The sequence below is a fragment of the Vidua macroura genome, chromosome 2, assembly GCF_024509145.1.
Source record: "Vidua macroura isolate BioBank_ID:100142 chromosome 2, ASM2450914v1, whole genome shotgun sequence".
Taxonomy (NCBI): Eukaryota; Metazoa; Chordata; class Aves; order Passeriformes; family Viduidae; genus Vidua; species Vidua macroura.
Genome location: NC_071572.1, coordinates 20,435,937 through 20,462,422, shown reverse-complemented (window position 1 = coordinate 20,462,422; position 26,486 = coordinate 20,435,937). Strand labels below are relative to the sequence as shown.

The 26,486-nt window shown below is 39.2% G+C and overlaps 1 protein-coding gene across 2 annotated transcripts in view; it reads left to right on the top strand.

The window, feature by feature from the left end:
- Positions 1 to 26,486, top strand: part of TBL1X (transducin beta like 1 X-linked) — a 192,592-nt gene that overhangs the window by 50,955 nt on the left and 115,151 nt on the right. Inside the window, exon 2 of one of the 2 annotated variants that reach the window (XM_053972154.1) lies at positions 3,847 to 3,919. The exons of the other annotated variant lie outside the window; for it this stretch is intronic. The gene's annotated coding sequence lies outside the window, so the exon portion shown is untranslated. The remainder of the gene's footprint in view (positions 1 to 3,846; positions 3,920 to 26,486) is intronic. 2 annotated transcript variants of the gene reach the window in all.

Below are 26,486 nucleotides of genomic sequence, written 5' to 3'. Positions count from 1 at the left end.
TGATCCAGGAGTGCAGCACAGGCTGCACAGGTATCTATCTGCCCACCTGGGAAGCAGCTCCGTGGAAAGGGACGTGGGTGTTCTGGTGGGCAGCGAGTTCCATGTGAGAGAGCAGTGTGCTGCTGTGGCAAGGGATGCCAGCAGGATGCTGTGCTGCAGCAACAGGGGAATCACCAGCAGAAATAAGTTAAAAGTCATTGTCCCACTCTACTCCGCGCTTGCCAGGCCACGCCTGGAGTGCTGTGCTCACTTTTGGTCCCTGCTGTGCAAAAACGTGAGGACAGGCTGCAGAGGGTCCAGAGAAGGGCCACAAAGATGAGCAAAGGGCTGGGAACCTGCCATGTGAGGAAAGGCTGAGAGAATGGAGTTTATCCAGTCTTGTGCAAAGAAGGCTTATCAGCTACAAAGATGGTGAAGGCTCCCTTTTTACAAGGAGTCCCATGGAAAAGATGAAGGGTAATGGTTAAATGTTACTCTTGGTGAGATGCTGATTGAACACAAGAGGAAAAATTTTTATAACGGGAACAATCAGCCTTTGGAATAATATCCCCAGGGAAGTTGTGGATTCCTCAGCACTGGACACTTCTAAGATTTGTCTGGACAGGGTGCTGGGCCATCTTACCTAGACTGTGCTTTTGCCATGGAAGGTTAGATCAGATGATTCAAGAGGTCACTTCCAAGCTGGTATTCTATAATATTCTAAAATCATCTTAAATTCAGCCTAAGTGCTCTTAACCCACCCAAACACCAAAGGCAGGGAAGTTTGAGACAGAATAGGAAGATGTCTTTGGTTAGCTCATACTTTCTGGCAAAAATAGATGAAGGTATGCTACAATCTACTTTCTTCTGTAGAATAATGATAAGAACACTTATTCTTGGTAAATAGTGCCAAGAAAACCCTGTTTTTAATTAAAACCCCTTTTCCCCTCCTCCACAGTACTGAATCAAGGTCTGTTTTCTCTTTGGAAAAAATGAGTTTAAAAAAGTATATGCTGTGAACTGAGATGTTGGTTGAGTTTAGGTTGAGACTTAGACTCTAACTTTATTTTGGTTCATTGTAGAAGGATTTTGTTTTTAAATTTAAAAGTGTGGATGGTGTTAATCTAACAGCAAGACAGAAGTAGCTACAGTCCACAAAACCTTCATACAGCTGCCTTGACATCTAAATATATAGGTTTCTGTAGTGAGGTATTTAAATGCCTAAAATGCTATTTCTGCACTTCTGGTTTGGCTTTTCTTCTGCCCCAGTTCTTCTGGGATCCTGAAATTAAGTATTCCTGCTCATTAACCCTTGTACAGATCTCTTTAACACCCGTCATTAGAAGCGAGTTCTGCACAAAGCGTAGCAGCCATGGCTGTGGCATTCTAATCACAAAGACTGCGCAGGAACCAGGAAAACACATGGAGTTAGTTGTTGAGAAGAAATTTGGAAACTGCCAGGGCAAGAGGGAAGCACAGGAAGTGAGTGGGGGAGTAAAGAAGTGGGAAAAGCATTGGAAGGTGAAAAGCGATATGGAAAAACGAAGAGATCTGTGAAGGGTGCAGAAAGCTGAGATTAAAAGGAATGCTTGTATAGGAGAGCTGGAATAGGAGAGCTGGAAGCTAATGGGACTCTGGTTACACAGTGGGAGCAATGTATCATATAATGAAGTTGTTGAGAATGAAGTGGTCACTGAAAAGAGGCAGGGAGGCAGGACTGGGATCCCAAATAGGAAACTGAGCCTAAAGATGAGAGTGGATGGAGGCAGTAGCACATGTCCATAGGATTGGCAATAGTAAGGCTTGGATGAGAAGTTTTGAGAGAGACTGAATATCTGTATTGAGCAAGATGGAGCTTCTCCATTTCAATGGCTGCTATCTTAAAAAAAACCAAGCACAGAAAGCTGCCTTGAGTAAAGAGCTACAAAGAGCAAGTCCTGCAAAGGTGGGAAGGCACAGAATTAAGATTGTCTAAAATATGTTAACTGAGCTCCCCTGGACATTTGCATTATGATACAGTTAAAAATTCTATGATCTCAGAATTGTATGGTCTTTCCAAGTGGAACAGATGTGTGAAGACTGTAGCAAAGAAGGACAGATCTCTGGAAACGTGCTTTTATTTGTTGTGGAAACCCTAAGACAGATAGTGAATGGGCAGCTCACAAGCGAGGGGAGACGTGTCACCTTAACTAGGAAACTAGGTGGATACAGCTTATCCAGGAAATTAGTTAAGGTATTATAAAAAGCTAAATACTCTGAAAAAATGAGTTTTAGGAACTTGGTTGACAGCAAAGTTTGCAGTGCCCCTGATTCTGAAGTTCTCCTGTCTCTGGGATCACATGATGCCCCTGGCAGGGGTCTGTTGTTACCTGGCAGCAGCAAAGGGAGCTCTGTCTGAGAACAGGCATTTCTGTCCTCAGAGTGCTGTTCTGGAAAGCACAGGGTAACCTGGAGCAGTGAGTGTGTAGAACTGTGCTGTGACCATGTGGAATGCAGCCACTGGGTAGAGTTTCACTACTCTCTTCTAGCTACTATATTCACTGAATGAGGTTGAGAACCTGTGGAAAAAAAAAACCCTGTGCATTATCACCTATTACAAAGTCAGTCAAACTAGATTTGAACGAGGGTGCCCAATTAACTGCAAATCCTTGGAAAAAAAAAAAAAAAAACAGAAAAAAAACTTCTGAAGAGTTTACCTTTAAAATTTCTTAGTTTCCACGTCATTGGATGATACCTATCTTAAATTAGGATTTTATTTAGGGTGTTGATGTGTGTGTATAGCTTGTTGACTTCTGTTTTTTTAAATGGCATGCTTTCTGTACATTTATTATGGGAAAATAGGTGCAAAAAAACTAGGAAAATCTAGGAAGAATGGTTACAGTCAGTTTTCTCATTTCTTTTGACTTCTGCTAAAATCTTCTTTGAAAAATTGTACCTTGCTTAATTTCCCAGTTATATATTTACTTGCATGATGGAGAAGACAAAACATGATTCTCTTTTGATCTGATGTAATTGGAGCTGTATTTTAGGGGAGCTAATTCCATCTTATCTGATTATATCCTGACCATGGTCAAAAGTAAGGCTGCAATTGCTATTTAAGGAGACTGGTTACAGAGGTTGTGTCATATCAAATACATTGCTTTTCTACTCTCTTACTGTTAAATGGGCTGCTCTAAATTAGATGGTCTAATTCTGGAAAATTTGAATACGTGCAGGTGGACTTTTGTGTCAGCAAAGCCACACTTATTTAATTGGCACTCCATATGTCTGCAAAAATTGATTCCATATGGTTGAATGGCACATTTTAAAAATGTTTTTTTAATTCATACTAGTGCCAGGAGAAAGAATAACTCTATTTTTTGAGCTCCTTAACTAAGTGACAGTGCACCTGTACATGAACCTTCTTTCAATTTTTAAAGCAGTAATTGAATATGTAGGATTTGCTTGCCACATGTTAACAGCTTTAAGGTAGTTTAAATACATGGCTAACAAAGGCTTAACTGTGTGCTCTCTGTTTATACTCCTAAAAACAAGTGATGAAATATACCTAAACCAAGCAATCCCATCATCTATTGGGTTGAATTTACATGAGTTTTCTTACAGAAAACTCTTTCATTTAGGATCATGGTAAATCTAAATATATATATATATACTGGTCAAGTAAACCCCAGTATTTTTATTGAGGGAAAACAGCTTTGAGCTTGCTTCAGGTTAATCACATTGATGGAAAAAAATCCTGTGAGAAGAACTGGAGATCTGAATTTTTAAATTGGGGCCATAAAAGTTGATATAATCATGAGATGAACTTATTAGGAGTAATGTAAATTTTTTTTGTGTGTGTTTTTTTTTTTTTTTTATTGTGCACAGGTACCTAAGGATAAAACTGGCCTGAAGGGAAAATCTGGGGCAAACTGGGGACCTTGACTGTTCTTGCACCTGAGTAAGTGAATACTTAGTGGAAATCAGCTTTACAAAATGTTAAGACTGTGAAATATTTTTCAGCATCTCCATACCTAATTGCAGTTGTAACTTCAGACAATACTTTGGCTTTTGAATTGACAAAGACCAGAAGTGGTAGGGCTACCTGCAAGGGAGGGAATGTGCTATAGAGCCTTCAGTGCTTTGCAGTACGTTTTCTTTTTATTGTTGCCCTTGAAGTCTCCATAGAACGAAACATAGCTTATATACAGGATTTCTTGGTATTTTGATGTTTTGCCTTTGTAGTTATTTATCTAAAGACTAATGTCTGAGTTTCTTAAAGCTTAACTTGATCTTGCTGTTTTGTAATCATAGTAAGGAACTGAGACTCAGCCAAACTGAAGGTCAGGTCAAATATGAGGTCATCAGAGGGTGAAGGCTGAGAAGATGACCTCGTGGAAGGTTGTCTTGGAAAGGATGAATGCTCATTTCATGAGGGGTGTTTTTTGAGACCAAAACTCTTGTCTTGATTGGGGTTTGCTTTCATTAAAACAGGACAGGGACAGCTTTTCTTCATCAGCTTGGATGGGGCATGTGGTAGACATTCCTTGGCATCTGGAGTCCCCCAGTCCCAAACTCAGCCTACACAGTTTTCTGAAAGGCAGGAAGAGTATTTTCCATTTATGCACATAGCTTTCTTTTCTGGCAACCCAAGCATTATTCTGGTTGCAAAAAATGATTTTACATGTCGAAAAGGTATGTTCATGTGTTACTTATTATTTAATGCATTTATTTAGTCATAGATATTAATATATGAAATATCTGTAATATTAATGAGGAGATAAATTTTTAATAGGATGAAATTTCTTTCTACTGGTAACATATTTTTTAAAATGGGCAAGTTAATTGAGTTTTCTGAAACAATTGCTAGAGCTGGAGCCTTTCTTTCTCATGCTAAAAGAATTATCTTTGGTTTTAGAGAGCTTTACTAAGCTGAATATCTTTACTGGTATCTACATTAAATTTTGAAAACAATGCTTACCAGCTGAAAGTCTCTCAATTTAATATGGTCTAAACTTGTTACCAGTGCTGTTTATTCCAAATCTGTGTCGTGGTTTATTCATATTCTTCTACTTAATGCATGAACTTAAAAATTGATATCCATCACATCACTGCATAAAAAAATGTATTTCATTTTGCTAGAGTATTTATTGTGTTTAAGTTGTAGATGTTACATCTACAACAGTGTTTATCCCTGCAGTAGAGTAGTAGACAAAAATCTCTCTCATTGCTTTCAATATTAAAGAGAATTAAATATGTAACCTAAAAATCTGCCAGGCTTTGTGAGCTATGCGCAAATAAGACTTTTAATTAATTTAGAAATACATTATGGTAGCATTTAGCGTTATCATTCTTTGATTTGTAAGTTAGGTGAATTACAGATAATGCCTGAGACTGTATTGTAAGTAACTGGTTGCTTTCCTGTGCATTAGCAGTTCTCATTGAAGTTCTGGTTCCTTGTCTTGCACTTGCTGTGTATGGTATTTAGGAATTAGGTCTCTGGACTAGTGAACAGGTGTAAGGTTTATTAAAGGAGAGAAGTTCAGTGTTCTTAAATGATAGTGGCATGTTTTGAAATCCCAGTTGGCTCAAAAGCTCTGTTTTAAATCCAGCAGGGACCTTTGAGAGAGGTTTTTGCCTTGTTTCTTTTAACTTCTATACTAACACGAAGCAAATGTTTTCATTTATTTCCTGTGTTATCAGTCCTACTCTGCATATTTTAGTCTATTGCTTTTGACAGTGATGAAAGACAGCTATTTCCCAACCTTTTGTATTTTGGGTGCTACATAAGCTCAGCTTATTTTGGGAATATTTTCTTCTCCTGATTTATTCCTGTTTCCTCATTTGAAAGGCAGCAGTAAAAATTCCAGATACAATTGCAGTCTTCTTGGAATTGTAATTTAGATTTTGTGCCCGTGTACATGAGACAGGAGGTTGCCCATACAAAAGAAAGGCAGTCATTCTGCTGGACTGGAGGACCTGTAGGTATAGTGACAAAGATACTGTGGCAGTGTTGTGTTACTTTGTACTTGAAAATTGTCCTTAATTGTTGTCTAATAAGGTAGAAGTCAAGAACTAGTGAACTAAGAAATGGGGATAATCCAATTGAATTGTGTAGTGTGTTCCTTCATGAATATAGGATTGATCTCTAGGTGTTTTACCCGGTTTATTATTTGCCAGTTACTGTAGTTACCACATCACATACAGATTTTCTCATTCAGACTTGAAATTGAGTGCCTTGGGGCAAGATTTTCTCTGTTAAGCATGAAAATGAACTGGCCTTGGTTTTGAGAGCATCCTGTGTGCAGCAGTTCTTGTGCCTGCCATTCTGGAAAGATCAGCGGGTTCTGTGCAAATCCACATCTGGAGGTGAAGCAAGATAAATGTATCAGTGATGTAACCCTCGTTCTGCTGGGGTTTGTTCTTTTCCAGGGATTGGTAGGTCCATGCCATATTTAGAGGCTGCAGTGAAGCTGACTGGTGCTGGTGCTGTAGCCTTTTCAACTTCTTTTAGCAGTTAATTTCACAGAGATTGCTATTATTTTTGTAAATCACAGTTTATGATTTCTGACAGCTTTTAAAGATGTCATATGCTCTGCTGTTTTTAGTGTAGAAGTCTCTGGGGATTTGAAACTTTCTCTACAGTATCTCACAGAGATCAATTAAGTTTCTAAGTTTTATCAACCTAGCATCTACTGAAATCCTAAAAATGTTGGTGTTTGTTGAGACAAACATAGGTTTTCTAATCTCATGAGAAAAATTTTGTTGAGGATTGTTGGGGTTTTTTAATATTTTTGAGTGTTTCTTTGTTGTTCACAGAGTGGTGTTTGGATAATGGAAAGCTTTAGTAGCTGAAATTTCTAATGAAAATGAGCCAAACAAATTTATTTAAACAATTGTATTGATTAAAATAGCTTGTTCTCAGCTAACAAAACTGTAATTGTAATCCTTTCCCATTCTTTTTGTCTTTGAAAGACTACTTATTTTGATCAGACCTAAAATGTTGATGACAATTATATCTGTTTGTTTCACCTGAAGCCTTTCTTTTGTGTTTGGAAAGTTGTATATCACTACATTTGAAAGGTACCAAAGTCCTGAGATGGGCCTCAGCATTAAAATATATAGACACTTTTGCTTTATGATGCTGTAAACCAGATAATTAATCACTACTGACTACCTGGAAGTAGATGTGAGCTTTTAAAGAACAATATGTTATATTACAAATTCCTTGGGAGGGGGAGTGTTTGTTTTTAGGAATTCCTGGAGAGTGGAAGCCTATTAGGATGGTATTGTACGTGTAATAAATCATGTACTTGGTCTAAGTTGTTTTTTTTTTTTCCTTTAAAGGTCTAAGACCATTTAAACATTCTGTCATAATCATAATAATAATTAGTAGTATCCTCTCTGCAAACACAGAAGAGAGGGGGAAGCTTTTTTTTTTTTTTTCAGTGCAATATTCTCAGTATCTATATAAATAAATGATAGTGTGTGGCATGATTCACATGAATAGCAGTGCAGCTGTATTGCTGCTGTCTGCCCAAATAACAAGAAATGAGAGGGAAAAAGGAGGTGACGGGGATATGAATCGTAGAGGAGCATTGTGGTATGAATAAATTGACACTGTGGTTTTACTGGGGGGGGGGGACACTCATAACAGGAGGCTTCATCTGTTTGCTGCTTTCCCATATTTAGAAAGCATCTTTAGTGATCCTTTTTGCAAACAGCTCATGCAGTAACTGGCAAAACAGAAGCAATTAGTGGTGTAATCTCAAAGGGAATCTCAAGCTTCACTTTAAGTGCAATGATTAAATCCACTAGAATGATAACCATTGCTGCCAAGAGCTCCTGTAATTGGCCACTAATGTATTTTGTTGTAGCAGTTGATAACTACTGCATTTCATGCACATAATCAGTAATGCATACACGTTTGGTCAGTAAAATTGAAAATCCTGATAACCGAGGGTAGAGGGGGTGGAATGAGCACAGAGCTGGAGAACTGAAATACTGCTCTGTTGATAGTACCTAACTAGAACTGTGTACTTCAACAAAACAAGTGTCCTACTGTGCTGGAATACAAATGGGCTGTCTGTGGCAGGATATAGCAAAGACATTTGGCAGAGAGGGATTTGAAAGCTTCTGGCATAATGTAATTGAATTGGCCATTTCTTTAAAGATACAGCAAATTGTTTGCTGCAGCATTCGTCATCATAAGGAAGGTCAGACAGCTTGCCAAACATATGATATTCATAATAAAAAGTAAAACGGTGACGCTTACATTTAAACACAAATCATGCTATCATGTTTGTAAAAGCTGGAGAAATGAATGGGAATATTTTTGGTGGTGCTGAGCATTAGTAATCTAAGTAAGACTGTAATTCAAGAGGGAGACAGCTTCTAAGCAGAGAAAAGATCCACAGGGAAATTCAGCTACTGAGCAACATATGATCCCCCTGATTGCAGAGGGTAGTAGGTGTTTTGGCAGGATTATTGCTGACTCTCTCTTCTGATCACTTAAAGGAAGATAAGCTTGTATGATCCTATTTTTTACCTTTTAAGTAAACAAAGGGAAAAATAACAAAGAAGGACTTGAGTCTTTAAAAAGAGACAAAATTTTAACAAAGCGTTGCTGGGGGTCTTTTTGTCAGTTATTCTGTGACAAAATAAGATGATGCAACAACCTGTAGCATACCTGAAATGTTATATGAAATGCTCTGTATTGGTGTGCTGGGAAACCCCTCTCGAGTCACATCCAGAACATTGAATGTAAATTGCCTGGTGACAGGGGCTTTGGGCCATGCAGTGATGCCTCTGCAAATGAGTAGCTGTTAGCTTTTAGGTTCTAACACATTCAGGAGACTGGCATTTTGATTTCTTGCACCACTGCACCACTGATAGGGTTGGAAATGGGAATCAAAATAATTAGATTGGATATATAGATCCCAGCAAACCAGCCAAGAAAGCGGCTGGGCTGGGGAGGGCTGCTCTGAATTCTAAAATGTGCCAGTACTGTTTTTATGAGAGCGTGAGGACGGAAGGAATAAACTAGAGTGCAGATGCTCACCATTTATATTCAAAGCATGTAATAAAATAATTGAATGTATGCTTCCTCCTATTAAAGCCTGTTAAATTCAGTAATAAAGTACATTACTGTTGTATTAAAAAGGGAGCACAAATTTTCAGGTAATATATCTTAGTTGTATGCATAGTGTACAGATAAGCAGACTTGAAGTGTTTTTTTTACATTATCCAAGGCATTCCTCCTTCTGATACAGGACTGTTCCCATCAGTTCATTTTCTGTTACTTAGTCCAGCAGTATTTTGCAGGATTTTGCAGTATTCCCTCCAGCAATTTTTTACAGGCCAACAGTCATTCCCCTCCAAAAAGCCTTTCCTTCTAGTTCCTCAATATTTTTATGTAAAAACCCCAACAAAAACAAACCACCAAAAAAGCCCCCACTTTCCATGTATTCCTTCTTGAGTTTCCCTAGCTGTTAGAAAATGTCATCCTTTTTCTATGCACATTCTTCCTTTAGATATTTGTAAACAATTATCCCACTATTTCTTTGCCCACTTTACCATTTTTCACCTGTAAAAAAAAATTATCTTTCTTTACTCAAATGTCAGTTCTTCACTTTTTTGCTTTTGAGAAACCTGCCTTCATTTAATCAGGAGGTTCAGGAGTCCAGGTTCTCCTAAATCTGTAGAGAATTTTTTTTTTTTTTTCTATTATCATGATTCCTGGTGGTTTTCTTCCTTAAAATTCTACGCTCTAGATTGACTGCCCATATTACCTCCTATATCATTTAGGAGTGCATCTCAGTGCACTCTCTCCCTTCCTTCCCTACCTTCCTTATTACTGATCTGAATTTTTTTCATACCAAATATGTTATATCTTACATTTTCCCAAGCCATACTTTGCTTTCCCTTTGTATTTCTATTTTTGCTTTTCATTGCATTAAATCCCAAGACCTTGTGTCTGCCACTTCATACCTGTCAAGTCAATGTTAAGCATCCATCCAAAATAGCCTGTTGGTTTGGGTGCATGCCTGCCATGAGGAGGGCAGTGGTTGCAGTATCTCCTCTGCTTTGAAGCCAGATGCACAAGGCCATGTCTCTGGTAATTCTGTATGATAATAACACATGGGAAGTACTTGCCTACTTTTCCAGAAGCCTGTCCTGCATGCTGTCCCTAAAATACCGACTGAATCTGTATGCAAATACAGCAGTTACTGGCTCCAGTTGTAGTCACTGGAAGAAGCTATGGTAAGCTGTTTCTGAGCTGAATGTCAGCATTTTGTTCCTTTTTCCCTGCTTTGGTCTCCAGGAGGTCTTTGGTGTTAGTTTGCTTATTTTCTTATTGTGCTCTTAATCCGTTCATTATTTCAGGTTACCCTACTCAGTTGTAAAGATAGTGATGAGGAATAGCAAGGTGATGTCTTCCTGTTTTAATCTGTGCAAACCCATAATATCTGAAACTCCTTCAGAAGTTGCCATCTGTGTATCCTGAAGGTGCACTCTGGCCATACTGTACAGCTTGCACGTAAATCTCCCATTCAGTGATTCCATGTTTTGACGTAAAATTACAAGACTAACAAATAAAACTGTATTTGCTGTCCATGTGGAATGGAGGATATTTAGCTAGTATGGGAGTGCAACGTGGATGAGTGGTTCTCATACCAGGAGCTCAAAGAATTTGGGTTTACTGCAGAAATTTGGTGGTTCTGCAGGAGCTAATTTTTCTAGTAGAAAACATAAAATCCAATCTTTTATGTTAAAAGAATGAAATTATGAGTTGGCCATCATCTGGTAATAACTGTGTGAAGATTTATTGTATGAGAAGGTTCTTTCTGTTTGGATGCTATTGAAATAAAAAGATGCACTGGAAATAAGAAAAAGAAGAATTCAAACAGGAAACAGATTTTGTTATTCCCCCAATATTCATAAATCTGGCAAAACTGTTGAAGTTGAGACAACCAATTAGCTGAAATTTTTACAACCAGCTCAGATGAATTTCTAAATTACATTTTTTTTTCAGTGCTTGAATATTGTGTTTAATGCAAGAATTGATTGTTTGAGTTTCAAAACTTGTGCTTTTGAGGAAGCCCAGCAGAGGTAGGAGGTAACTTGTGTGTCTTGGTGGATTTGTGCTTATTGAGGCCTTCAGTTAGGGTTTGGGCTTTCATACAGGCTGGTTATTTAGTTCAGATGATGGTCACAGGTTTCTGGAGGGCAACACAGTAGTTGATGTGCAAGCAAAATGCTCCAAAGGTTAGCTCTTAAAACACACAGCTCACTTACAAGCCCATTAAGGATTGACCTATGTTGGGAGTTTATTTAAATGCTTGGCACTGCTCTTTAATATAGGGAGTTTGGGAAAAAAATGTTATTTTGTTTTTTAATAAATTTTTCCTTGACCTTTATCTGCAGCAAAATTGGCTGGCACTATCACAGCAGGTCTAAATGCAGCATTTTATTTATGGCATTAATTTTATAGAAGAACAAATGGAGTTTGGAGTCAAGAAGAAATGAAAGATTCCTTAGCTTTTTTAAATTAATAACTTGCTGAATGTGAATGAATGCCAATGTCACTGACTTGAATAAAGAGATCAAATTAAATACTTTAGGCAGGTTACACAATGTCTGTCTAAGGGGACTGCAACACTTGATCCCTGTGTTCTGTCTATTGCCATTGAGACAACAGTATAGCAGTGTATTGCACAGACAGCATTTTCTGCACCTTTTAGGGTATTAACTGCTATTAAATATTTCCTTTTCCAATGTATAAATAACCTTCTGGGATATGAATTCTAGGTAATGAAAACACCTTGCATATTTCAGCACCACAGTATAGTATTTATTTTATTTAGGAGACCTGCAGATATATTTAATCTCCTATTGTCAATTTATTAAAATCATACAATATAAACATAAGGACATGTCATACAAACAACTTGAATGTGCTGTAACTCATTCTGTTTCTTCCTTGCCTGGAAGACTTTTCTGTGCTTGTCTTATCCTTGGTTATTGGAACTGAGTTTATGCCCTTCTTCTACAATAATCTTCAGAACTAAGGATATTCAGTGAATATCTTACATCTTGCAACTTTTCACTGATATTGCCCACTTTATGGGATGATTTCTTTTGGTGTACAGCTAATAACTCAGCATGTTATTCTGTGTTCACTTGGCTTTTGAAGGCCATCTTAAAATATGCAAAAGAATATTCAAATTACTTTCCTTTTTCTGATCTCTTATGCCAACACATAGAAACATGGTGAATAGTCACATCTTGTGACATAGTATATAATCAAGGATTTTTTTTGATTCTTTCTGAACTGGTAAAGCAGTTTCATTTACACACGAACTTAGCTGTAAAGAGATTAATATATTTAGTTATTTAAAAAGATAAATATTGTGGCTGTGTAGAACTGAATTATACCAAAGTCTGTGAAAATATTTTTCTATTTTTGAAAAAAGAAAAAAAAAGCCATTGTTTTTATGTGTTCTTAGGGGAATATGGTTTGAATCTTGCTGTGTTGCATTAGCAAGTTTTTTAGATTTTTTCAAAGCATTAGTCCTTAAATGAATAATACCCTTCTGCCACCCATGCATTGTTTGGGAAAATTTAATTTGTTTAGGAAATGGTAAGTGACAACACTGATATCTGAGCTCCTTATCTTGGGAAGTGCTCCCCTTATTTTCCTTCTCTGTGCCCCTCTCCAGGAACAAAAGCAATACAAGAATGCAGATGTTGAAAGGCATGAAAATGTGCTTGAAGTATTTTCCTTCTGTCTTGGAACAATGGCTGCTGACAGCAGAAGGCTTGCTTGCTTGTTAAAATTAGATTTGAATCATCAGTGTAATAGCAGTAGGAAATTGTAGGATGGAAAGGTGCCAGGAAGCCTATCTATATCTGCCCTTTCGGAGAGCGGGGGGCCTGCAGTGACTTGAGCTGTCTCCTCGGCTGAGGGAGCCTGCCCTGTATGACAAGTACTGCTTTAAGCATCCTTAAGACAAAATTGGGCAGAAGCCATTGAGGTGGGATCCTGAGAATGGACAAAAGGACAACAGTGCAAAGCAGCTGTTACAACTTAGGCTTCTGAAGAGTTTGTTTCTTGTTGGTTCCTTACTTCACATTTAATTGGGCCCACTTCCATTACCTCGCACCATTTTCTTGCGCTACAATAAAAAAATTAGATCTGCGGTTTGGGACTTGGTGGGGTTTTTTTTGTTTGTTTTTTTGGTTTGTTGTGTGTTTTTTTTTGTTTTTTTGGTTTTTTTTCTTTTTATGATTGTAAAAATACTGGGAAGTTTTCATAAGCTACTTGTGAGTAAATTAGTTGTGATGATGCTTGCTCTGAAGCTGCATCAGAGTCAGCATCATTCTGGCTTATTCTGTTTCTCTTCAGTTGTTTTAAGGCAGTCCAGTGCCCAGTTACTTCTTTTATGTAGTCATTATCTGTTGGCTTTGCAGTAACCCAATCTCTGGAACACAGTGACCTCTCTGTGCACCTTAAAACCATTCACAGAAATTGTTGTAATTCTGCTGATGCAGAATGCAGCTGCCCATTTAAATCTCTTTTTCTTACAGAGGGGATGGTTATGTCTCTGTTGTGTACTGGCTTTTGTTTAATTTCAAGTGCAGTTTTTACACTATTTCCATAAGCAGCTTACTTCTTGATTACTTCAGGGAGTGTTTTGCGTGATACAACAGTAATTGATATCAGCTGAAGTGCTAAATCTACCAGTCCCTTGTTTAAATTAGTGCCAGTTGGAGATGGGAGAGCCAAAGGAAGGACTGTGCCTGGGAGAGGACTCTTGCTTTTAGAAATTATTTAGTTTGCTCTCATAACAGAGTAAGAATATTCTGACCTTCTGGTTATAAGGTTGTTCTTGTCCTGGGATGGCAAAATAAAATCCAACTGGTTGTGTAGGGACGATCAAGGAGGAATTTTAGTTTAAGTGTTTAATGATTTTTAGTGCATTACTATTGTCTTTGTCAGTGCTATGAGTGCAATCAGATATATTTTAAAATAAATCTACATAAGTAACTGGTTTATAATAAATGCAGCACTGGTTTATATATTCTTTTATCATTTGTTTGCATTTACTCCATTTAACACTGTTTCGTGTACTTATGTATCTATCTATCTGTATATATCTGGAATTTTTATATATAATGTTCATTTATTTTGTGGAGAAATAAGCAATTCTACAGCTGGGCTATATTGTTTATAGACCTATTGTTTATAGGTATTATTTAATTATTGGCAAATATTTAGAAGGCATAGTACCACCATATTTTAATGCGACTGCTTTAGCAAATTTGATGGTGCACAAGAAAAAATTGAAAGCAATGCCTGAGCATCAGTGGCCATCTTGACTTGACTGCTTGTGTGTCCAGCCTTTAGACCACAATCCCTACTCCTGCATTTGTACCAACTGGGAGAACACTGTACTGTGTTATGTACAGTATTTTGCTGGAAGTTGCTGGTATATTTGTGACTAAAAAAGTGGGTAGTGTTTGATCTACCTTTTTCCCCCATGGTCCTTACAGGCCAGCAGAGTGATGTAGTGTGTGGTAGGCCTCAGGTTGTTTGGATGACGGTGGTTTGTACTTGTTCTTATCTGTAGTGAGTAAATTATTTATTGTTATATGTGTCCTGTGGTCCTGTATTGTATTTGTAGACAGTTATTTGCCAGTTTCTCAAGACAGCGACATGAGCCACTCCCTTAAATAGCCCAGATACTTGTGTTATATAGAACCTTTTGTAAGTGTTCTTCCTGTTTGTCTGGTAGGTGTCTATAAAAGTATGGAAATCTAACCTATAATATTAAGGGGTTTTATGGCCTTAGTACTTACATTTCAGTTACATGCAGTGCATTGTGAGATTGCATGTACTCTTAATCATATTGTTAGCCATTATCGTCTTTAAGCATAGTTCATGTCCCTTGGGTGTCCACCTACCATCTGTTACTTTATCCCATTAGATTTACACCAGATTTCTCATTTTTTCTCTAGTATACTATGCTGAAAAAAACCCTCCTTATAGTTTCTCTCATTGATCTCCTAGTTTAGTCTTAATTACACAGCTAATCAGATTACGATGACTCTTTTTATTTCTTACCTCCCTGTGCTTTCCAGTATGACCAAAAGCATGTACTTCATTTCTGCATGTGGGTATGTATCTGCATGCAGGAAATACAAGATTCTTCTAAGCAGTGCTTTCTGTTCCACTTGCTTTGCATGGAGGGTATAAAGACACCTAATTCTTCACAACTTCATCAGCTGCTCGACTTCCTCCTGTGGACAAGGGAGTCCAACTCTTAGCAGTTGACCTGAGCCAGTTCAAAAGCCCTCCTTCCCCTTTCCCTTGAGCTGTGCTCCCATTTCAGGGTACTGTCGGCCCTGTCGTGCTGCTGCCCGGTGCTGAAAGATGCGCAAGGAGCTTCCAGGCAGCTCGACAGTCTGTCCCCAACACATGGCAACCACAGGCTCTTAAATAAGCTTAGGCTGGCTATTAATACACAGTGCGAGTCACGGCTGAGATGCTTTACTTTGCTGTGCACCTTTTGTAAAGCAAGCCACGGCCAGATCAGGTCTGCCTTGGACAGGCTATAGCTCACTGTGGCGGGCCTTTGAACGACGAGTGACTCAGCCATTTGTGTGGAGAGGCGGGGAAGGCATCTGTGGAGCATCACTCTGCAGGTGTCTGCAGCCACCCTGCTCTGCTTGAGCATCGCTGCTTAAACTAAAACCTGGGAAAATACTCTCCACACACAGAAAGCGTCTTTCTGTTTCCTTTAAAACCTGCGAGAAATGTAGTATTCTGGGAAGATGCATGGGGATTATTTACAAACCTGGTGACAATTCCAAACAACTGAGAGAGCATGTTTACTGCTAACTGGCATTACCTGACATTCCTGCATGGGGAACCATTGTTTTATAGGGCAGGAAGGGTTCATTCGTTCACTGCTCATTTTTTGTATTGCTGGACAAAAGCTTGCCTGACAAAACAGCATGTTTTCATGGCTAATGAGCTCAGTCAGTCCATGGTTTCTATCCGTGTACTACAGGAAATAAACCGTATGGAGTATTACTGTGGAATATTTAGGTTCATTTATAAATACAAAGATTCATGTGTACAAATTGGCTTCACTCTTAATTGATTTAGAATACTTGATTAGACAACACAGCTGAGCCAATGTAACTCTTGCTGCCACTGAGAGGGGTGGTTCAGCCCTCACTTCTGTCTTCCCGTTCCTTCTAGCCATATGGTGCTTGTCTGACTCCTCAATCCAGTGCTGAACTCCTTCCTTCCTGGAAGAGATCAAGCCATTTTAACTGGTTTGATGGTGTGAAACAGGTGTAGGGAACTGTGTGCTTCATTTCTGGAAACAATGTTTCAGCATGAGAGTTGCAGGTGTAGTGAGAAGCCTCTAGTGCAGAGAGGTATATGAGTTAGATCAGCATGGGTTCATTTCTGCTTACTGATTGGATCAAGAAAATGAGTAGTCTGGCTTTACATATGTCTTCTGTGATACATTTTTAGATGTTACCACCTGCACATGATATAATAGTCTTGTGGCAAAAAAAAGAGGCATTTTTAGCACAGATGACATGATCGATAGAGCTGTGGTTTTACATACTTTGAATTTTAGTGGAGTGAGGAGACTTTCTACTCTAAAACTTAAGCTATCCTGCATTTCAAAATAAAAGATATTTAAAAAATGCCTTGGTACATCAATACTTGGCAGAAAAACACGACTTATTACTTTACCCAGTAAAAAATCAATGGCCACAGAACAAACATGTTCTTCACCGCTAATCATGTAGAACAGGGCTATGTTTCAGTAGTTTTGATGACTGATGAGGGTATCACATGTTTTAAATACTGGTGCTCTACTTGTGTTTATTCTGACTTCTTGTCTGAAAAAGCTGGCCTGAATCATCTCTGGTGTACAGCCATCCTTTATATTAGGCTTGTTGCAAAGCCATGTAACTTTGGGAAGCAGTTGCAAAAGTTTGCAGCATTAGGAATGATGTTTTGGCAACCATTTTTATTTAATATCCTTAGTGAGCATGTGTGAAATGGCAAATGCAAAGTTTTCAGGGACAAACTTAATGCATGTGCTCAAGAGCTGGAGCAGGTACTGGGGCACAAAATGTCTTGTTAGTGTTGCTGAGTTCAGCTGCTGCTGTTTGCCCAGCATGGGAGCAGCAGCAGGTGGTGGTGGGGAGCTGCTGTTGGCCCAGGGAGGCAGGTGATAGGAAGGGAGGGGTCAGAGCAAGACTCTGCTTTTGTCTGGGTAAAGCAAAGCAGAGGCAGTGTCTTAGGTTTTGGCAGCTCACGTGTGCTTTTCTCACATTTTGGTTTTCTACAGTCTTAATAGCATTTTCATTTTTGTGTCATCTCCTTGGCTGTTGTCCTGTTGTCCTGTTTTCTGTAGAGAAAGGAAACTTCCTAGTTGTAGTGCTTAAAACACATGGTATTGACAGCAGTTCTAGTTTTGGTATTCCTGGCCATTATAGCCTGTGATAAAATTGCTTAAAGCTGACCAAAGAGATTGCCTTAGGTAATGGGATTGTACTGCTATCTCTTGTGGACCAGCCACTGGAAAGAGATGTCTGAGCTGGATGCAATGAATTGAATGTGCCTTTGCACCCACAGAGCCAAGGCAGGCACCTACGCCAGACCCTGTGTGGGTTGAAGTGAGCCCAAGGCTTGGGGACTTTGATGGCTTCAGGGAATCACCTTCTGTTTGTGAAGCCTCCATCCAGATGGAGGGAGCCCAGTGCAGCACGATCAGGCCAGCCAAGCAGAAGCCATTGGAAGTGGCCGAATGGGGACATGTACCCCACTTTCTGGACTTCCTTTAGGCCTGGCTGGGTGGTCTGGCTGGAGCCTGGCTTTGTGTTGAAAAGAAGAGGCAGGTTCTGGGCAGCGTGCAGAGGGTAGTGGGGGACTTCTGCAGATGGATTTTGGTAGTCTCTGTTGACGTAACTTCAGTGGGATTTTTTTTTCCATCAGATTTGAGCATAGCTAAGGCTGAACACATTTTGCTGATAATGAAATGGCATCTCCCAGGATTTCTTGCTGCCCAGTTTCAAAACACTATTATAAAATAGGGAGATTTAAAAAATGACAAGAAACTGGGTTATAATAGAAGACAGAAGTAAACCTAAGTATAGGTGCCATGGCTTGTTGCTTTACATCTAGAGACAGACCTTTCTGTTCTCAAACTATTATATTGAATATCTCAATCTATACACTGTACAGAGTTGGGATGCTCACTGTTTTTGACAGTCTGATTCCCAAAAAAAGTTATTTGAGTGAGGTTACTTACCTGTGAGAGAAACTACTTACAATCAAGTTGCTTATGAAAATTGCATCACGCATGTGTGTGCATACAGGTGCATGTATACCTGTGCTGAATGCAATTAAAATCACTCTTCCATAAGGACCACAAGGTTTGGAGGCTTTTTCCACACAGGGCAGTATCTTATAGACACAGGTTCTGTAAAAGCCAAGTATTTTCTCACACTGGCAGTTTATTTTTGAAAACACAAAACCATGAGCAAGCAGCACCATGTTGCACATCCATAAGGTTTTGCACAGACGTAGGGTAGCACAGTCCAGGAATATGGATGTGTTCACATCCAGGCCTCCCCATCCATCCCTCCCTCCCTCCTTCCCTCCCTCCCTGGCCCCTCCATGCCTGCTCAGGCTCACGGCAGGAGAGCAGAGATGGCTGTGGCTGTACCTGTTTGTGGGTGATGGGTTGTTTTTGCCCTCAATCACTGCAGGAAGAGAGCAGCAGCTTATCGAGCACTTCAATCTGGTTTGCTGAGTGTAACAGCTTATGAGAAAATGGCTGCCTTGTTTTCCAGCCGTGTTCCAGGGATGGCCACGCAGGAGAAAATTAGGATCTGAGCTTGAGGAATCTCTCAGCAGTATTCCCTGCCATTTAACATTTATAAATATGCTATGAAGGCTCCTTTTTCTCTCCATGTAGCTGCTTCACATTATTTCTTGAAGCACAGTGGGAGGAGGGGTGGGAAGGAGCCTTTCCAGACCCTCAGCAGCGCTCCTAGGGAACCCTTCCCTAGGCAGGGGTGCATGCACACATATCTCTCCTTATATATGCATATAAATGCACATATATACAAGGTGCAACTTTACGCTTGACTGTCTTCTGAGGTAATCTAATCACTTGCTTTTTAGTGATTATATTAATGAAGTGTTGTTTCCTTAAGTATTTAGTGCTTCTAAAAACAGCTTTCTTCGTTTTCTCAGGGTTTGAGTGACACAGCACATTGCATTACGAGCAGACATTATGTGCCATGAAACAGAAATGCATACAGTCCTTACACTGAAGTAACTCGAGGTCGGAAAGGTTCTAATACTAATACAGAAATGATCTGCACAAAACAATTCCTCCTGAATAACCCACTAGAAAATTCTCTGCTGTTCAAGTGCATTATTCCATTATTAAGTGGGATAATGAAAACAATTTTTAGCAAATTGTTCTAGCTTTATGCATCAGTTTGTTTCCTTCAATTCTTCAAATGATCTTGATGTTTTAATGAATTAATTCCCTCAGTATCCTGTTGAAAAAGGCGGAAGTAGCATAAGGAATTATAAACTCTTAGGAGAGTAAGAAAGCCACTTACTTGGAATATAATGGAAAGTCTTTTAAAAGGAGTGATTAGCTTCTTTGGTGTTTGGACCTTTAACATAAACTACTGTCTCATAAACGCTGGTAGATTTAGCTGTGCTGGTTTAAGATGTGACAATTACCCTTTGTACTCATCTGTTGGGCTTAATCCTTCATCAGCTGCTCAAGAAAATGCAATCCAGCCTGGGAGCCCTGTGAAAGCAGTGGCTTGAGATCATGTAACCCCTTCTGCCTGGCCCTGCCTGGGGACTCTCTGGGCTGAAACTACCAGAGCTCCTCACAGCTAGGCTCTTAATCATCTGCATCTGTTTATGGTAATAAGGGAGAGGAAAAAAGAGTAGGGAAACAACCCTACAAAACAACCAAACCAAAATTCCAATCAGAGCCAGGCACATTGCCTTTAGCTGTGGACTTTCCTACCAGCTGCCAAGCAGTGTTTCCAAAGCGTTGTTTTCAGGTAGCTATTAGCTACCAGTTTTGTGGCATTGATGTACATAGGTTTCTTGTATTCCCTTGAGTAGGCTTTTCTTCTTCTTCCCTGCCATCCCTTTAAAACAATAAGCAATGAGCTTTTTCTGCAGGACCAGTGCTGCTTTTGAGCATAATCTCAATTGACGCAGTCCACGTTAGTGCTAAAGGCAAAAGGTTCTTTTACTCTGTTCATTTTCTAATAGAAGCACAGAATGTTAAAAGGTTGGAATAGACCTTAAAGATGAGCTAGTCTCAACCCCAACTGCCATGGGCAGGGACACTTCTCACCAGGCCAGCTTGCTCAAGGCCTTGTCCAGCCTGGCCTTGAACACTGCCAGGGTTGGGGCTCCCTTTTTCTGAGTTAAACAAAGCACTGTCAGACCTCTGCTGGAACAGCTCTCTTCTCTCTGTGAATGCTACACTGCACATGGGTTGGAAACACGAGAGTGCCCATGTAGCTGTTTCCCTCTCCCAGAGGTCAACTGTGCTGCTTTGGTGTCACTGCAAGCCCAGGGAAAACACACTGCAGCTGTACCAATATCAAACAAAGGATGTGTTCTTGTGAATCAAACTCTCACTGTCTTCTCTTTGTACTTTCTAGAGCTATCCAGATAGCCCTTTTTTTTTTTTTGTACTGGTGGAAAAAATGGCTTTTTCAAAGAACTGCACATTCAAAAAGTGAGTGCCAAAGGAATAGGAGGAATGCTGTTTGTAGGAGATACTGCTGTTTGATTCATAGTTATTCTTCTGCCACTGTTGTTTCTTTTTTAACAACTGGAGCAGAAGAGTCTGAAAAGGGAACTGGAAAGACAACCACAGGTTTTGTTTTGAAAAGCCCTTTAGAAAGAATACCTGTTTCATCCTGCTGTGCCAGCATGGAAGCTCTCTGAGCAAGGCTCCACTGCGGTGCTTTTTGGAGCACGCTTGTTACCTGACTGGTTGCTTTCCTTATGTCCCTTATTTTGGACAATCCCACAAGGTCTGTGATAATTTGAATGCAGGCAGAGTGCGACAGGCTGATCAGGTGACTCTAGGAGGTATCTGCTTTAAAAAAAGAACAAATTATTGCATTGAAAATGCTGAGCAGTGTTTGTTTATTGGTTGTAACAGCACTGCACGGAGGAGGGGGCGGTGCACAAGCCCAAGTTAGCATGGTTAACAAAACAGAGCAGCTTCTTTAGGGCAATTCTTTACCTAGGCCACTCATACTTTACTAAAGGAAAAACTGTGGAGTGTAGCATGTTCTGCAGTACTCAAGCTACTATGGGTATGTCTTCTGCAGTGTGGCCTGGAAACACATTCATTATTTTGTTATGCTTTTCATCTAACAGAATCCATCCTGTATCTCTGATTTTATTCTTATAACTTCTGGGGACAGGAACTATCTTTTCATCTGGATTTTTCTAGATTTGAACATAATCTTCCATATAAGATTCACTATTAGCATATCTAAGCAGCAATTTAGTACAAATAATGATATTTTATTATTGATCAAGGTTTTCTGTCTCCTGCTAGATCTTGAAAACTGCTGGCTGGATTCAATGCTTCTGAGCTTCTTTATACTGTTATTCACTGGCTTGTAACTCTGAGGAGAAGAATAAATAATTCACATGAGGCTAGGAGGTTTTGTTTATCTTTTTAAAAAATGTTGCAACAAAGTGGTTTGAGTGTTAGGCCATATAATGCAATTCCAAATATTATTAAAATAGAAAACTTATGAGATAATGTTATTGATGTTCTATCTTGCTAAATAAATATTTCAGTGGACTGATAATGTAGAGCTGCTTCGGGGGGATTTCTGCTGACATTATTGTTACACAGTGTGATTGCTATGCTACTGATGTTAGGCACCAAACCTGACCTACTGCAAAATGTTTACAGTTTTGCATTTTCTGTGTTCTAAAAATGGAGCAGCTTTCACAGTCTTTTATTCTCATATAACTTCTCCCTTTCCATGCAATCATACCTAGAAATCAGCAGCTTGCTTTGCTGGGCTGACATGCACGCTGCTTTATTTTTCAATTTCATCAGTAATAGGCTTTTCCTGGCTTGTAATGCTGCTCCACTGACACAATAATGGTTAGTCCTTATTCACACAAAAAAAATCTAGCAAAGTCTCTGTAAATATTTCAGTCTTTATGGTGGGATTATTAAAATGTATAAAATTATTCAGATTATAGCTTTCAATTTTCAGCACTTTATTTTTTTCTTGAAATAGAGTATACATTTGTAATACTACTCTAGGATGTATGGAGTCTGATACTTATCTCCTCTGGCCTCTGTGTTAGCTGGGCTTTGAAGCGATAGTGTATTGTGTGTGTTCAGACTTCCACAGATGGGGGAAGAGGAAAATAAAACTCTCTTCAGGACTTGTAAACCTCTTCAAAAACATCAGGGCCAGAAATAATGTCAGCAAGAGGCCATGTCTGTCAAACTGTGGCTGCTTCTACTTCTGTATATAGTGGTGTTTGAGAAGACAATGGCCGTGATGGCGAAGCAATGCTTCCTCCTTGTGTGCACGGCATCTCTGCTGGGCCAGAAGCAGCTTTCTAATGGACACAGGTCCTCAGGTCTGAAGGCCAGACCTACTGAAACTCTGGCTGCCTGACTTTAAGCTGAAGTGGGTGTGTTATTTGTCCTTGCCTGACTGTTTACCAGTGAAGTACCATCTATCTCCATCTTTTGCTTTGGTGGCAACTACTTTGCACAGCCGATACCTCTCCAAGGCTAAAGGTTCTTAAAAACTTTTGGCCCTGGTGGCACACTCCAGTGCCTCGTGTTGTTTAGCAGCAGATAGCTGAAGGCTTTTTGATATGTATGGTTGTACTTTCAGGTAGGACTAGGCTTTATGATATTATTTGTGTACAAGTTCAAAAAGCTTCATTTCAGAAGGCAGTGTAAATCTAAGTAAAAATAGGCCACTTTTCTTAAAATGTAGCCACTCAGGATGCTTTATTAATGCAGGTGCTTGGGAGAAGTTTTGTTGGTTGGTACTTTTGTTAGTCCTGAATCCATGAGGAAATGAAACTGACCCAAAAAACACCCCCAGTTCATAGAATTTTAAACTAAGGACTGTGGTGTCCCACCCTTAGGAAGGAACACCTAAGAAGGGAGCACCAAGATGCTTGGTGGTCGAAAGGAATGACTGAAGTCAGAGGCTCCACAAAAGCTGACAAAGTTATATTAGTAAATTACACACCTGGCATGGAAATTAGTGTTCATTAGTCCCTTATCTCCGGGTATAAACATGTGGCAGTGAATGTGGATAAAGGGTCAGGGCACAAGGGAAGAGAGAGTGATAGAGATTAATTAAAGAGGGGGAGAGAGAAACAAGGGATGTAAAGAAGGAATAGAGAGATCACCAGTCCTGGTTCCAGCACTGATCCAGCTGATGGTATGGCCAGGATCCTGGGCTGCATATGTCCCTAGGCTTTGTTGGGTGCTTTTCTAATGATAGAGATAATTTTCTCGTTTTCTATGCAAATTAGATATCATGTGCAATTTGTTCTTCTAGACCTTTCTGGAAATGTGTCAAGAGGGCTTCAGGCATCTTTGGCAGTCTTAATACCCCACTACTGTCCATGCATTCTTCTCAACCCTCATCCCTCTGCTGTACTATGTTGTGTTTAAGTCCTCAAGCCAGAACAAGGACATTTCTCCCACGAAAGTGCTGCCCTACCTCTGTGTGGTCCCCCTTCTCCAGCCACATCCTGTTCCTTCTTGCAGTGTTATTGCCAACAATCCTTGGTTGTTATCACACCAATCCTTGGCTGGCTCCACAGCTATCAGTGCCTGAGACATACAATAAACATCAGCCCCTTATCTTCTACAGGAACACGTGAGCACGTTACTCGGGGCTAAAAAGTTATTTCATGTTGAGGAAAGAGTGCTGAGTTAATTGGTGTTACTTTTTATGTGCTATGAGCTTAGAATATCTACATAAATATACATCTCTCTTTTTACAGGTAGTAAGTTACAGAACCTCAGTTATTAAGCCTTAAAATTCAGTTCTGTCTTGGGATCCAACATAGGGAGCCATATTACTGTCAGTGATAATAGAAGTCATACCCATGCACTGAAGATAAAACCCTTATGATTTCCCAGTTGTGATAGGGAGCAGGATGAAATACATTGTCATGGATGTTCTGAAGAAAGGTATTGGCCTGGCTTTCTATAAAGTTGGCAGTTAAAAAATTGGTTTTATTGTTAAATTGGACAAATTTGATCTGGAAGTAGCAGATTACAGAAAGCAACAGATACAATAATGTCACTAGAATCAGTTTTCACATTTTAAGACTCACAGACCTTGGTTTGGACCTCAGATTTGCCAGTGGAAATCTGGAATAGCTTGATCTGTAATTCATTTGAGTCTCTTCAGGCATATTTTGCTGGAATTGAGTGCAGCCTCAGCCAACCCACTCCAGGCTAAATTGTTCACCTGTTTGTTCACCTATGAACACGTGCATCAACTCACCCACTGACACAGTTTTCTATGAAGCCAAAAGACAGGGACACATTTTATAAAAGCGAGCAAATCTGGAAATTCATAACGTTTGACAGCCATGACAAATAAGCAACCATATCCATTACCAGTCCCCAGAGTTATCTAGTATCCTTTCTTTATGTAATTTCTTGCACTATTTTTTTTACATCAATCTTCTTATCACTTGTTATTTATTATTCATAGCATTAATAAGAGTTCACTACTTCCCGTTTATTTTCATTGGTGTCTTGAATATTTTAACACAGTAACTGTGCTTGCTTTGTTTCTGTGCTGTGGATTTTTTTGTGCTTTTTTTCAGCTTATGTTTTCTAGTTTTATCATCTGGAAATATTATTAAAGACATTATATACCTTTTCTTCATCCAAAGACGTGGTGCATCTGTTGACCTTCAGGGCGCATTGCCGGGGCCATCTGGTTTTCAAGGGAAGTGGGGGTTGGCAAGGAATGGGGAAGGATTTAAGGCAGAAGGAGATATTAGGTTACTTATTTATTATTTGGTTAAGGTTTTCCTTTGTTGAAGGGTAAGACTGATTGGTACTTTGTTACAGTGTTTGTCTTTTTATAGTCCTTGGTTCTTCTTGTGGTTTTTTTTTGTCATTGCTTTTGTTGTTGTTTTGAAGTGGTGCTGGGCTGGGGAAGCTCTTGTGTGCATGTGCTTGTCTTTATCAAAATAAACAAAACAATATGGCCCCAAACTGCTGTGAGGTGTTAACCAGTGCTGTTGTAGTCTGTTAGTACCAGGATTAAATGACACCATATCAGATGTTGCTCATCTCTCAGTTGAAGCAAGTATTAGTGACCAGTGAGGAATTAACAGGACAAAGTACCAACCCCATTTTAACCTGAGAAAAATTGTATTTAGAAGAAGTTTGGGTTCTGGAATTTTCCTCCCAGTTTTTCAGAGGGAGCCTGATAGCTTTTATCTAGTGAATTCACAGCATATAGATAAGAGATACCATTTAATTTCTACTTTTATCCTGCCAGAATAAAGAAGTCTGACATGTGTGTGCAGGTTTTACTGGGGCTGGAGACAGAGCAGGAAAATAGGGAATTTTATCAACTCTGGATGCTCCCTGTTTCAATATGGCCACAGCAATTGCTGTTCAGTGGTTTTGATACACCTTTGCTTTATTATCTTTTTCTCTTAGTATCATTAAGAAACCACTGGTTGGCCATTTAGGATATAAACTGGTAATTTTTCTTACATTTTGCAAATGTTTGTCATCTATCATATTATGAAATGCACTGCAGTGTATAAAAAGCTTTGATTTTCATGTGCTGAAAGCTGTTACAATTCAGTTACCGAAAGTCTTATACATGAACTGAAAATATGGTGCACACTTTCTTAGGAGAGGAAAGAAAAATTCTTTTAAGTAAAATTACAGAATAAAGTATTTGTTTTAACTGAAAAAAAAGAAGAAACAGCCTAGTTCTAAGAGAAAAGTTTAAGCTCACGTTAGAAATCATCTTCTCTAAATTCAGAAGGGGCTAATTTCAATTAAAGCAGAATTTGTCTTCATGCGTGGAAGTTCTGAGTGATCTGTTTAAAACCCAGAACAAGCATCCCAGGAGGAGGAGGAGTGTGTTGTGTGTGTCTGTGTCACAGTGCTTCTTCTCATTGTGTAATTTCCATAACTGACCCCCAGGAAAACAGAATCTCCCTCCAGTCCAACAGTTCCTGCCCATGCACGAGCCTTCTCATAACCTCTAGCAAACCAAGTGTCTGGGTTACAGTTGTGGCAATATGATGATCTTGTAATATGCTTTTGTATTTAATAATGTGCAGAAAACTTATTAATTCCTCAATTTATTGTCAGTCTTCTCAATGGATTTATTTCTCCATCTTGACCAGTGTATTTTAGGAAGACAAAAAC